This window comes from Zootoca vivipara, chromosome 16 (genome assembly GCF_965207765.1).
Source record: "Zootoca vivipara chromosome 16, rZooViv2.hap1.1, whole genome shotgun sequence".
Classification (NCBI taxonomy): domain Eukaryota; kingdom Metazoa; phylum Chordata; class Lepidosauria; order Squamata; family Lacertidae; genus Zootoca; species Zootoca vivipara.
The window spans coordinates 10,877,440-10,892,429 of NC_142599.1; the positions used below are offsets into that span (position 1 = coordinate 10,877,440).

The 14,990-nt window shown below is 44.4% G+C and overlaps 1 protein-coding gene across 24 annotated transcripts in view; it reads left to right on the top strand.

Annotated features, from left to right (window-relative positions):
* Window positions 1-14,990, top strand: part of FBRSL1 (fibrosin like 1) — a 791,192-nt gene that overhangs the window by 577,776 nt on the left and 198,426 nt on the right. The gene's annotated exons all lie outside the window — the stretch shown is intronic.

Consider the following 14,990-nt stretch of genomic DNA (forward strand, 5'->3'; position numbering starts at 1 on the left):
CGCATAGTTTCTTAGATATGGTGCACCACTGTGATCAATACCTTCTCTGTCCTCATAAAAATACCTAAGCCACAGATAATGTTTAGAAGTCACACCTCTTTACCCTGGCCCTTCTGACTGTAATCGGTTTTCACTGTTGCTAATTCTGAATTTTAAATTGTTGTAGCCTTCCCTGGGACTTGCTGGTGAAGGCTGGGCAATAATAATATTGTTGGCATCAGTCTGTCTTTAGAGACAATGGAATGCACCTCTGGAGGTAAAGTCAAACCACTGGAGAATCACAGCTCCTGCTGTGGTTGCAGAGACTGGTAACTCCTAACTGCTGCCTCGCAAATAAAGCATCACTTCATTTGCTTCCTCGATGTACTTTACACCTTTGCCAGAAACTTCTGATTAAAAGACAGAAAAACTGGAAGATCTGATTGCCAGTCACCCATGTCATATCTGCTTTGACCCTTAAATGCCAGTAGAATCGATTGTCCCTTCCCTTACTGCTATTTGAAGGATGATCTGTGAATATCAGCACATGTTTTTAATCCACAAAGAAGTGTTTTATGCTTATGCACATATGAGCAGATGATTGATATGTTTATGCTTAACAAAAAGCAGTCATCTGCTCTTTCCTTTTAACTTGAAATAATCCCATATGGAGAGCAAGCCATTTGGGGGTCTCCAGTAGGACAGTGCAAATTTAGCTTCAGCGTAAGGAGTTGTCAGTCCCTTTGAATTTGGTGCTGGCTTACATCACTACTTACATGTTCTCAAGCATAGCCAAACTTCAGCAGTGCCTCTGCCCTGCTCCATCTTGAAATTCCTGATTTTGTGGCTAGCTTTGTTCTGTGGTCAGCCTCTTTCCATGCTTATCTTCTGCTGTGTTCTTGATAACAGCCTATGGCAAGGATGGGGAACCCGTCACCTGCCAAATGTTGTTGGACTGCAGCTCCCTTCAGCCCCAAACAGCATGTTTGGTGGGATGATGGGAGTTGTAGTCCAGCAATATCTGAAGGGTCACAGGTTTTCCCACTTTTGGCATATGGTTTTAAGGGCATGCATATTTTCAATTAAAAATGGGAAGCAGAAGAGAACCCATTTTAAAATCAACATACATCGTTGTTGTTGTTGTTGTTGATGATGATGATGATGATGATGTCATTTCTGTCCTACCTTTTCTCTGAGAAGTTCTGACTTACGTGAAGATTGCTCCCTGTTTTATCTTCAAAACAAACTTGTGAGGCAGGTGGTTGAGCTGCAAGATATTGGGTATTGGCTTAAGATCTCCCCAGTCCAAGTTAATCTCTAAATCCATTACATCACATTGGAACTACAATCATTTGCAAACATACAAAGAAGTAAGTCCCATTGAATTTTGAGCGCCTTACTTCTAAGTAAACATGGTTAGGATTGCACAGTAAGGCTGCCGTCACATGCATATTAACAAGGGGACATGAATAACATTGAGCTCAGTGGAATTCAATTCTTAGTAAATATACATTGCACTGTTAGTGCTCGAATTGGCCATTTGCCATTTGCAGGAGAAGGATTCAGATTTACTCCTGTTGCCATAGGTTTGGTTCCTGCCACTTCCTGACTCCTTCCCACTGTAGAAGTGGGTTTCAGAGCCCATTTAGGTAATATGTTTATTGGACAATGTTTATCCTGACATTTTTCTAATTAAATTAAATATGGCTACTAACATATATACATATATATTAAAGAGCATAAAAAGGTAAAGGGACCCCTGACCATTAGGTCCAGTCGTGACCGACTCTGGGGTTGCGCGCTCATCTCGCATTATTGGCCGAGGGAGCCGGCGTATAGCTTCCAGGTCATGTGGCCAGCATGACAAAGCCGCTTCTGGCAAACCAGAGCAGCACATGGAAACGCCGTTTACCTTCCCGCTGTAGCGGTTCCTATTTATCTACTTGCATTTTGACGTGCTTTCGAACTGCTAGGTTGGCAGGAGCTGGGACCAAGCAACGGGAGCTCACCCCGTCACAGGGATTCGAACCGCCGACCTTCTGATCAGCAAGCCCTAGGCTCAGTGGTTTAACCACAGCGCTACCTGGGTCCCAGCAGTCTCCTTACCCCACCCCAACAGCAGTCTCTATTGAACAGGAGACACTATTTGTGCCCTCCCAGCCCCTGTTTGCAACGCTGATCTTTATTTCATCCTCCCCCTCTTTCTTGAGGTAGTTCTTCACACCCTGGCTGGGGAGGAGCCATTTTGTGATTTGCCTCAGGTGCCGAAATGTCTTTGGCCAGCCCTGAGCACTGGATACAACCCACAATCACCAAGTGAAGTGGTGCCCCCAATTCCCAGAAGGAAAGATGTGGTGGTCAGACTCTGTTCTCATTCTAAACCCAAACATGCTTTGGGAGCTCACTCTGTCACAGGGATTCGAACCACCGACCTTCTGATCAGCAAGCCCTAGGCTCTGTGATTTAATCACAGTGCCACCTGGGTCCCTATTAAAGAGAATAGATAGAGCCTAAAAACATAGTAAAAAGCCAGCGCCCGTTTAACAAACAAACAAAAGGCATTATCCAGTGTTCTCTCCTTGGCCAGCACAAGGGTTCTTGCACTATTGAATGGGTGAGTTTTGATACTGTGCAGCAGAGCTATCCAACACAATAGCTGCTCTAGTGGAAACTGTTGTGCAACAGATTGTGCAACATTGTTACCAGAAACATGCTTATGCATTCTGTTGTGCAACAACATTCCACTGGCACAAAACATTTCACCAGAAGTATACCACTACTGTAAGTGACTTCAGCTCTACATTGGATATAACCCAATCAAATCAGCCTGTAATCCCAAGCAATAAAAGCTGTCTAGTAAGTCAATCGAAATGAAAGGTATCTTAAGGATTCAGCTTTGCTGCAGACTCATCCTGTGTGTCATTCCCCCTCCCCTGGGAACATGGCTTCTGTGTCCTCTGGTTTTGCGTACCACGTACCACCAAAACCAAAGCTCAGGAAGTTCGTTTGCAGACCCACTTTAAAAGAAGTTGTTGAACTCTGCTCACTGCAAGTGCGTGACCAAAATGAAGTGTCTCACATTTCACCCAGTACTTAAAGCTTCCTTGTATGAAGCTGCTGAAACGGCTTGACTTGGCCACAAACTCCATTGTTTTTCAGCAAGCGGCTGGTGGTGGGGTCTCTGTAGAGAGAGGCTAAGTCTCTCTCTCTCTCTTACTCCCAGCTGTCAAGGAAACTTGAGGAGGCATTCAAATGAGAGACACATGGATGTTTATAATTCACAGTTTTGCCATTGTTGTCACCAGAGATTTGTGCTTCCTGCTTGGTGACGGGAAAAAGGAAGGATAAAATTGGTACCATAACCCAGCCAGACATAACTCGTTTGAAAGATGGGCCTCCAATTATTTACTTAAGGAAATAGTGGGAGATTTATTAATAACCTCTGGCAACTTAAATAGCTCTAGTGATTTCCATGTGTGACCTGAGGCCTCCTTCTTCCTGGCTGATTAGACACAAAAACCCCAACTAAAAAGAGCTGACCTGGTTGGCTTTCAAGGGCTCTGCTAGTTAGCTCCCAGATCGTGAGGCCTAGGAAAAACAATGTCTGTCAGGGCCGTTATAAGGTTCTCCGCTACAACAGGTTTAATCTTACCCTCTGATTTCAGAGGAAACAGTTAAGTAGGAAGGCTGGGGTGGGGGATGGTAATGAAGTCAACATAAGAAACTAATAACACAACATACATTTTAAAGTGAGCAAAAAAAGGGGAGAGCATTATTTTTTAGCCTATCACTGCTTTGCAGATATTAATTTGGCATTGTTACCTCTTGGAAAGGGACCCAGGTGGTGCTGTGGTTAAACCACTGAGCCTAGGGCTTGCTGATCAGAAGGTCGGCGGTTCGAATCCCTGTGACGGGATGAGCTCCCGTTGCTTGGTCCCAGCTCCTGCCAACCTAGCAGTTCGAAAGCACGTCAAAATGCAAGTAGATAAATAGGAGGAATATAGCGGGAATGCAAGTAGATAAATAGGAGGAATATAGCGGGAAGGTAAATGGCATTTCCATGTGCTGCTCTGGTTAGCCAGAAGCGGCTTTGTCATGCTGGCCACATGACCTGGAAGCTGTATGCCGGCTCCCTCGGCCAATAATGCGAGATGAGCGCGCAACCCCAGAGTCGGTCACGACTGGACCTAATGGTCAGGGGTCCTTTACCTCTTGGAAAGACATGAAACTACTACCATTAGAAGTGTTGATCTACTTTTCTGCCACTTACTGTATTTACCATCCTCCAATAAATTGTTTTGTGTTGTTCAGCTATCCCATAGGTGCCCATCCTAGGGGAAAGGTGAGGTTACAATGCAACAAATAAACCTGGTCTGTGTGCACATAAAGTCCTTCCTTCCACTGAATTGGATGGACGAGAGGCAAAAGATCCATGTGTGCAAAAGCCAAAGCCTGCTTCTATCACCACCATTTTCCAATATGAAGTTGTTCCAATGTTTTCTGGTTTTGATAGATCTATAGAATGACATTTCAGTATACTTGGACTTGTTCAGAAGTACCTGCTGTAGTTTTACTGGCATTACTTTCAGAAAAGCTTATGGGGTGAGGATTTGTTGGCCTACATCCCACCTCCCCAAATTTTGGCAAGTTGTACAGATAGACATCTTGAGTCTTTGACCTGCACTCTTCCTCCTCCCCCCATCCTTTGCAAAGACGTGATTCCTTGGAAGGCTGCTGTCATCTTCACTTGCTCTTGGCAAAGAGTATTCCTGTGTCTTCCAGTGATTTCCTGTCCAATACAAAATGGCTTTGCCAGATGTAGACTAAATCAGGACGTTTGGGGACTCTGCTGCTTTCTTGAGGAGCCTACAGCATAATCCTTCATTGCTTTGCATCTCAGTCAGTTTTTGCCTTTCCAACAACACATATTTTGGAAAATCCTTCCATGTCTTTATCAAAGAAAATAAGTTATATTTATGGAGATAGATTTGATTGCTGTATTATAGTACCAGAGTATGGTGGGGAGGCACTTGATTTCCAAGGCACAGTTGGATAGTATCATAACCCACAACCTGGGAATCATGCACTGTACAACAGGGGACTCAGAGAAGGGTGAGGCTGTGTCTCCATTGCTGGAGGAAGAACCGCCAGACCTTCTTTGGCACTTTTCCAGGTGGAGGACACAGGCCTTTCACCCTCCTCTGATTCAGAAGAGGAGTCCCCCACACTACCCCTCCTTAACTCCCCAGCCCCATGGGAGCTGGATTGTAATATAAGGCAAGGGCTCTTTAGCAACCAGCCAGCTCCTCTGGGGAGATGGGGCTTAGTACACTACAGGTCCACTCAACACATATAAGGATTCATCATCCTGTAGTTAGTAGATGGGTGGGGAGACAACAGTTGCATGACTAACTCAGCAGGATTCTGGGAGCTCTCCAAGGTCCTGCAGGTGCTTTCTTGGATTCCTGCTTTGAATTCCTGACTCAAACTATTGACTTTATGCAAAACTGCTGGGCTTCCCCTGTGAGCCTCAAGATCTCACAGAACAGGACAGAAAGCTCTTGATGCATCAAGCATGCTGAAGCGAAGCAGGTCTGTACATATACCACATATGGCAGACTTAATAACACCCATCCACCAGGCAGTTGTCTTATATGGAGTTCTCCCTTATCATGTACTACCCAGTGGAGACTGGTCCATTAGGACAAATGGGGTGCCACTCCCACAACCTCAGCATGCCTAAACCTGCATACCTTCTTATTTACATTCAATTCAGAGGGTGGCATTGGCTGTCAGCTTCCAACTCCTTACCCTCTGTGTTGCCCTTAGTAGGACTCGGCAGGGAGGAGGGTGGGGACAAGAGTGGAATTGGTTGGCTCTGCCTGTCCCTGGCTCTGGCTCCATCCATGGTTGGGCTCCCTGCTTTCCACCCCAACCATTTCCCAAAGGGCACCAGCCACCAATGCCGCTGCCTCACCCTTTTTAACAGGAGATGCTGGGGATTGAATCTGGGAACTTTTGCAGGCAAAGCAGCGTTCTGCCACTCTGCTGTGGTCTCTCCCTATAACACTAACACATATCGACTCCTCTGAGCCCAAAATGAATATGACAGCAAAGTACAGCAGGCCTCTAGAGTCTGCCTCTCCTCTCCCAGGTTCCCTGAGTGACAATGATGACAGTACTGTGTGCTTTACATTTTACATTTGCTGGATCTGAATGCCAACTGTGACCTCCTTTCAGGTTGGCTACAGGAACTGGGGCCAAGCTCCTCCACTTAATATGAGTAGCTGCTTCCCCAAATTTTATAGTAGGGAGAAAACAAGAAAAGCCAGGCAGTAATTAATGGCAGAGGGAATAGATATCATTTACACTGTTGTCCTTGTCATCTTGTTTCTTTTACGCCTACACAGCCATGAGATTTGCATGTTTATACAAAACATTAGATACAATCGTTGGCTGAGGCAGCCTTTCATGAAATATTGCTGGAGAAATGATGGTGTTGTGTCCCTTGGAATGAAATAAATGGAAGAAGTCTCACCTTTGCAAATGGGATTACTGATTCTTGGAAGAGGGTGTTGTTTGTTTGTTTGTTTGTTTGTTTGTTTGTTTGTTTTTGCTCAATGCTATATGCAGGTTGTTTGCTTCTTGTTGCAGAGGCTTCAGTTGCTTAGGTTTTTCTTAGCGCCTTGGGAGGAGCCCTGGGCTCAGTAGTACTCTTAGCACAGGACTTTGGGGTGGAAATCCAGTGCCCCACTGAGCAGAATGAGCATTACCATGTGAAGAAAGGTTTCCCACCTCATAAGATCACTAAGTCAACTGATAAATGCTATGGGGAAAATGACTAGACTGTGTTTGTAGATAAAGCTATCTGTGGCCATGAGCTGCAATGGCTGCGTTCTACTTCCATTGCCAAAGGCAGTATACCTCCAAATGCCATTTAACTGGGAGTCACAAGTGCAGAGAGTACTTTTGCACTCGGGCATCTGATTGGTGACTCTGAGACCAGAATGCTGGACTAGATGAGCAATTGGCTTGATCCAGCAGGCTCCTCTTATGTTCTTAGGTGCCCTATTATTAAAATCATTGTCCTGCAACAGAGCTAGTCTTTCCTCAGCCAAAATGGCTTTGGTCTCTATTATCGGGGGGGGGGGGAAGGGGTGGGCAAACCGCAGGCTTTCTGTGGACCACCTGAAAGGAGCTCACAGACTACAGTTTGAGAACCTCGTGTTATCTGGATTTTCATTGAGGTACTGCTGGCTCCATTTTGATGAGCACTGCCCGTAGAAGTTGACAGAAATGATTCAGTTGGCTTCTGCAAGATTCTGCAAATGGATGTTAGCTATGCAGAAATACACAGCTAATCATCAACAACAGCCTTATACAGAAAGCAAAAGATTCTCATTACGGATGGTTTAAAAAAAATCTAACTGCATTCCTCTTCTTTCTCATTAATAAGGCAGTGCTGGCATTATACATTTGTTGCCTTTTTAATGAATATAGGGTTCTCCCCTGGTGTTCCAATTAGCAGATGCCTTTAAATTAGATTTTCTTTTCCCTTTCCTTTTAAAATGAGAAAGAGGGGGTGGCTTTTCTTATTTGGTGTGTAGTTTCCTGTTTTTCCTAAGCATCAAAGAATTTTTTTTAATAGCTTCAGAGACTATTTCAAGATAAGGGAATTCTTTTCTGCCTTGGTCATGTATAAGCTTCCAAAGGAGCAAGATCAGGGAGAGCTGTAACTATGCATGGCACATGAGTAAGATTGGCAGGAGTGGCATTTCACCAGTGATTATACGAATCCCTGTTTACGTGGAGTGTGAGTCCAATGGAAGGTGAACAGCATTACTAATACTAGCTTGTGCATGTTTTGATTGACCGGTAGGATTTCTTATCTACCCTTCACCATAAGGTTCTGGGTCAAGACTGTGTGATGCTATACTCGCTGCAACAGTAGTATAATAATCTCTTGTATATCTCAAAAGCTATGATGAGAGAGCATTATTGGTTGCCAATTGGCAATCAGACCAGGTTTAGGGTTCTTGTGTTAATTCACAAAGCTGTAAACCACTTGCGCCTAAAAGTACTTTGAGGACTGCCGGTTGTTTTTGTTTTTTTAATGTTCCACCTCAGTGACTGAGGACTTCTCTTGGTGGTCCCACATAACTGCATACCACCAAACCATGCCATCATCTATTACTATTACTAGTCACCTCTCTCCTCCTCTTCCCATGAAACCACAAGAGCCAAAATATAGCCATTCAACGTTCACACTTATCTGGATTTTGCTATGAAGTTCTCCAACTAACTGATGTTTACAAAAATGTATATGGTAGGTACGAAATATGCCTAAAAATGAAAACATTTTTTTAAAATAACATACAAAAATGGATTGTATTAGGAAAAATTGCTTGCCAAAAACATTGTCAAAACTGCATACAACATTGTGTTTATTAGGAGAAATTCACACTTAAACCCTGAAGAATTTCCATGAGGATTTTTTTTAAAAAAAGAAAGAAAGAAAAAAGAAAATTTGCAAATCACTGCAGTAATGGAGAGCAGGAGTTAAGACTGGAAGAACAAGAAGTGGGGAGAACCAAAATTGACAGATCCTTCCATCCCTAGTTCAAGGCCCACAGGTTTGATATTTCCTATCCTTGACACACACACACATGCACACAAACACATACCGTATATTCTGGCGTATAAGATGACTGGGCGTATAAGACGACCCCCGACTTTTCCAGTTAAAATATAGAGTCTGAGATATACTCACCGTATAAGAAATGCGTCCTGGCGTTTAAGACGACCCCCGACTTTTGAGAAGATTTTCCTGGGTTAAAAAGTAGTCTTATACGCAGGAATATACAGTATAAATTTTATTTAACATGTATCCTGTCCTCCCTCCAAAATAGGAGACACGGCATTCATATTATTAATTAGTAAATAATAATAATAAAACATTCTAAAAACTGTTCTCTTCACCTGTGATTTCAGGGTTGCAAAGAACAGTATCTTTCAGCCATTAAATGCCCCCTCCCCCTCAATAATGATAGAGACAGCTGCACTTCACCAGGGAGGACATTCCACAAAGCAGGGGACCACCACTGAAAAGGCCTTGCCATGGATCAATACCAGCTGGGCAGTCTGGATGAATATCCTACCCTGATATATAAGGCAGCTTCTTGCATTCAGGTAGCAAGGCTGGTCTAGATGCACCAATGGCCTGATTCAGTTTAAGGTAGCTACATATGATCAAGAAGTGGAGGGCTGGTTGGCACATTGAACCCATGTGCAAATTGGCCCTGATTAGATATATGTTAAACATTTATATAATAACTAGCTGGCCCGGCCACGCATTGCTGTGGGTTTTTGTGTTAAATGGACCTTTTTTTGTTAAATTGACCTTCAGAGTCTCCCTTCAGAGTCTCCTCACCTGCCCTGTCCCAACCCTGACTCCCCTACTGTAAGTTTCAAAAATAAGACTCCCCTACCCACGCGTGTTCCTGAAAATGTCCCCACCCGTCCACTGCTTTGGCTGACTCAGGGTCCTACCTCCCCCCCATGGCTATGTGTTTCCCCCCTCCCTTTGTTGTGTCTAATCCCTGTGAGCCCCCTCTCCCATTGTTGTACCTCATCCCTGTGAAAGGCCCATATTCTGTTTGTTTTTGCCTGTGGCCTACTGGGCAAAGGTGACGCCTACTCAGTTTTCCCTGTCCCACCCCACCCCCCACTGCTTTGGCTGACTCAGGGTTTTTCCTCTCCCCCCCCCATGACTATGTGTTTCCCCCCTCCCTTTGTTGTGCCTCATCCCTGTGCCCCGCCCCCTGTTGTGGAAGGCCCTATTCTGTTTGTTTTTGCCTGTGGCCTACTGAGTTTTCCCTGCTTGGTGATGCTGCGGCCTATTGAAAAAGCTGGGCCTTGTTGCTGCAAAAGGACTGTTTTCAGTTGGTTGCTGTGGAATTTTGTGGTGTCATCTGGCGGCGCAGCTGTGAAGACGGCAGGGTGCAATCTACCTTTCTATTGGATGCTGCTGGAGTTTTCAGAGCTTCTGGTAGTGACGTCTAATTTGGGCGCCACTTTTTTGTGTTTAATCATTATTTTAGGTGTGAAAGGTGTGGGTTTTTTGGGGGGGAATTATGTCAGATCCCTCCCTGATGGGCATGGAACGTTGTGGCCAAATTTGTTACATTACGGTTCAGCAGTTACAGAGAAAGGCTGTGACCTCCGCGCGTGCAATGCCTACATTTTTAGATATATAGATAATAATAATAATAATAATAATAATAATAATAATTAATAATAATAATAGTATAATTACTTGGAATGGAAAATCTAACTCTGCTTACAACATTTCTCTCTCTCTCTACCCACCCCAATCCTCTCAAGACCAACATGACAACCTTGAATAAGTGCATTTGTATTGTCCTGACAGCCTCTTCACTATAGGAATGTCTTCCTGCTTTCAATGAGAAAGTCAATTAGTGCCAGACTTAAAGTTGCAGCCTCTGTGTGAAATGGACCAGTAAAGTGAAAGAGGGTGTGAAATTAATCAGGCAAGCCAGAGTCAGGCAAAATGGGTTGGCTAAGTAGCCCAAGGACTGTAATTACTGATCATTGCAATAAACCCATTGCCCCCCCCCAACTCATTGTATTTTACTTACTTACGGCATTTCATTTATTTATTTGTTTACTTAATTTATATGCTGCCCAAATAATTCAGTTCTCTCTGTGTGGTTTGCAACTTATTAGAAAGTACAAAATACAATCCAAACTTCAATAAAACAATAAAACCAATTACAAACAATACAAAACAGCAGAAGGGGGGAACCATTTAAAAGCCAGTGTAAACACAAAATCCCTCCCCTCTTGATTTAAAGCAATGCGGAGGAGGCTGATCACTAGGACAAATGGGGCATTGCCCTCCAACTACAGTCTGCTCTCAGCTAATACTCACCTTACTAGTTTCTTACAGCCAGTGCAGAGGGTGGATAAAAAGGAGTTTGCCCAGCAGCTAAAGAATAACAAGTTTGGCACCAGGTGAGCTTGGGGAGGAAAATCCATAGCTGGAGTGCCACAGCTAAAAAGGCCTGCTCTCTGTCTGTCTAGCTCAGGCATCCCCAAACTTCGGCCCTCCAGATGTTTTGGACTACAATTCCCATCATCCCTGACCACTGGTCCTGTTAGCTAGGGATCATGGGAGTTGTAGGCCAAAACATCTGGAGGGCCGCAGTTTGCGGGTGCATGGTCTAGCTTAATATTGCCTACTCTGACTAGTAGCGCAGGCATAGGCAACCTTGGCTCTCCAGATGTTTTGGAACTACAACTCCCGTGATCCCTAGCTAACAGGGCCAGTGGTCAGGGATCATGGGAGTTGTAGTTCAAAAACATCTGGAGAGCCAAGGTTGCCCATGCCTGCTAGTAGTGGCTGTTCTCTTTTGCAGAGTTCTTTCTTAACATCTGCTACAGCTGCAGATCTCATCATTCCTGAACCATTGACCATGCCAGTTGGGGTGATGGGAATTGGGAATACTGGGTACACAACAAACTCCTGTTCCCAGGATGCTTTAAGGGAAGTCATGGCTGTTTAACGTAGCTTTAAATGCATAGTGCAGACAGGCCCTGTGTTGGGCAAGCTGCAGTTAATGGGGAAAAGGGGGAGGGCAACAGGTTTTCCCCAGCAACAAGCTTTTCCTGCAGTCCTGTGACGTTTCCTTCTATTTGATTGACATCTTACGGGGCAACATAAACGCTTGCACAAAGAGAGTACCCCCACGGTATCTTTTATATATATATATACACACACAACTTTGCACACATAAATATATATGCTAAGGGGGTGATTATAAATGGCTTGAAATGAGTAGGGGATTTGTCATTGACTTCAGATGTGCTCTCCATCCATGAATGTTACTGCTTCATCATGGTTCTAAAAGAGCGGCAGACAGAAAGACAGAGAGAGATTCCCACTGCTAGAAGGATTCTAGAATACAAGTGTGGCGCGTTGCGGACGTGTCCTTCTGTCAATATAGCATCTCTCCCCCTGTGTTGACCCTCATGTCTCTGACTTCCAACCCCCTTGCTTAACGATGACAAATGGAGTTATAATATTGGTTGTTGAACCATAAGCAGCAGACAAATGTGCTTCTGAGAACTACCATTAAGTCCCTAAATGGATTATATATATATTTGGTTTAGAAACCTAATATTTAATACTAGCATATTCTCCAGTGGTTGGCTTTATTTCTCTTGATAATCTATTCCCACTTCATTTCCTTTTTAGTTTTCTAAACTCATTAAATTTTTCATATCGCAAGTTATATTCTCTTCCAAACAAAATGAAAGATGCCCCTTCTTTTTCTCCCTGTCTTTTGGAACGTTTCTAATTTTTAAAACTAGCCCCCCCCTTTTTTATTTTGCTCCCAGACTGCAGAGGGTTGACAGGAGGAAAGGGAAAAACAAGCAGATAAACATTCTTTTAAATGATGAATTTTAAGGTCGCTTTACGAGTCAGGCGGAATTGCTAACCATATTGAGGATTGTAAAAAAGCCTGTGAAAGGCAGCATAATAAATGATGCTTGAAATGGCATTTGTTGTATGCAGCATCCAATGCCTACAAGGTGTCTTTGTGTACATGTTGTTTTGGTCAAAACTGCAGGCAGCAGCAGGCCTCTGTTTACAGCGAGATCTGCCCCAGTCATATGCAAAGCATGGCAGGGGCTAGTTTAAAGAACAAAGGGGGTGCAGAGTGAGGAATAGCAACAGCCACTTACCTCTGTGCAGTCCATCACTCAGATTCTACCTCCCCCTCCCCAGGAGGGCTCTGATCATGGAAGTAACCATGGCAGGGAGAAAGGTATATGAGGGAGGGATCACTCTCCCCCTCCCCGCTCTGCCCCAGCAGTGGAGGTTGGGGTCCATGGGGACCAGTAGAGCAGAAGGCAGGGAGCCCAAACAGTAGGTGAAGCCAGGGCCAATGATAGGCAGAGTCAAAGCTAACCAAAGCTAACTAGGCAGAGCTAACCAATCCTAGTTTTGCCTCCACTCTCCTCCCAGCAACATTGGGACTAAGGAGGAGGAAGGTGGCAATCGGTGCTGCTCACCAGACTGGTTGCAAGTAAGAAGGCATGAAAGCAGAGAATGGCTGAGGGCAGCTTGCAGTTGGGGGGCAGTGCCCCATTTGCCCTAATAGTCTAACAGGGCTCTAGGACCCTGTCAGAGCCTCACACCTCCTTCCCAAAGCAAGGGAAGGCATCAAACGTCCTCCACTCCTCCCCTCCCCTGAAAAATCCACTCTTTAGCGCTGAATCAGAACAAACATCAATTTGGTTTTCTGTAGATTGACATTTGCGCCAATTCAGGACTAATGAGTGGATTTTTCAGGGGAAAGCTGTGGGGCAAACAGAAAACCACTCAGACCTGTGCCTAGAAAGCATGGGACATATGGGAAACTGCTCGGATCCATGGTTTCTACGCATGCGAGAAGCAGAAGTGTGGATGAGCCCATACCAGGCATCCCCAAACTTCGGCCCTCCAGATGTTTTGTACTACAATTCCCATCATCCCTGACCACTAGTCCTGTTAGCTAGGGATCATGGGAGTTGTAGGCCAAAACATATGGAGGGCCGCAGTTTGGGGATGCCTGCTCTAGATATTCATGGCTACATTGACCACATCATTCAAAATATGCAACTTAGGGACTCCGATAGATGATAGATAGATAGATAGATTTTATTATAAGAAACAAGATTCCAAAATAGCATATACAGTTTAAATACATCTAAACAGTATAAAGGTAAATGTAAAAGGACCCCTGACCATTAGGTCCAGTCGTGACCGACTCTGGGGTTGCGCGCTCATCTCGCATTATTGGCCGTGGGAGCCGGCGTACAGCTTCCAGGTCATGTGGCCAGCATGACAAAGCCACTTCTGGGAAACCAGAGCAGCACATGGAAACGCTGTTTACCTTCCCGCTGTAGCGGTTCCTATTTATCTACTTGCATTTTGACGTGCTTTCAAACTGCTAGGTTGGCAAGAGCTGGGACCAAGCAATGGGAGCTCACCCCGTCACAGGGATTCAAACCGCCGACCTTCTGATCAGCAAGCCCTAGGCTCAGTGGTTTAACCCACAGTGCCACCTGGGTCCATCTAAACAGTATAGCTCTATATAAAAATGCATGATAAGAGCAAATCCAAAGTGCAAATGTAATATGATTTCTATATTACATTTTTGTGTTTCTCTCACATTTAGGTCATATTGGAGACCATTCTTAAAAGTAACATATCTCAGCTCTGAACTGCTGTTAAAAATTTGAATGAACAATCTATGCGTCCCATATCCATGGGTACCATGTTGGGACTGTGTCTCACCATCTTCCTGAGTAACAAAAACAAAGTCACTCCAAGTTGTTGAGAGAGTCAGTCTGTAGCCTTTGATGTTAGTGACTGTGTTAGTTTCTCAATTGTTGCCAGGTTCCAGAGTTTGGTGTGCCAGCTCTGAGTATTCAGTCTCAAAACATTTTTTCCAGTGGTGTGCAATAATCACTCGCATGCTGCCATAATCATAAACATCATTAAGTCCTTTGAAGGCGCTTCCACATCATCACCAGATAATATGGGCAACAAGCAAAGGCTTTAACTGTGGAGGAGCAGATAATGAGGATTAGCTCAGTAATGACATCATCCCAAAACACATCTACTGAAGGACATTGCCACCACGGATGAAAAATAGGAGCCTCCAAAGAAACATTATTTCCAATACTCTGGTGATCCCCCTCCCTGGATGCAGCCCTGGGAGCCAATATCTTTTCACTTTAATCTTCAGCTGTTTTGAAAGCTTTCATGCACCAACATTGCACAGGATTGTTCCTCAAGTACAGGCATAGGCAACCTTGGCTCTCCAGATGTTTTGGAACTACAACTCCCATGATCCCTAGCTAACAAGGCCAGTGGTCAGGGATCATGGGAGTTGTAGTTCCAAAACATTTGGAGAGCCAAGTTGCCTATGCCTGCTCTT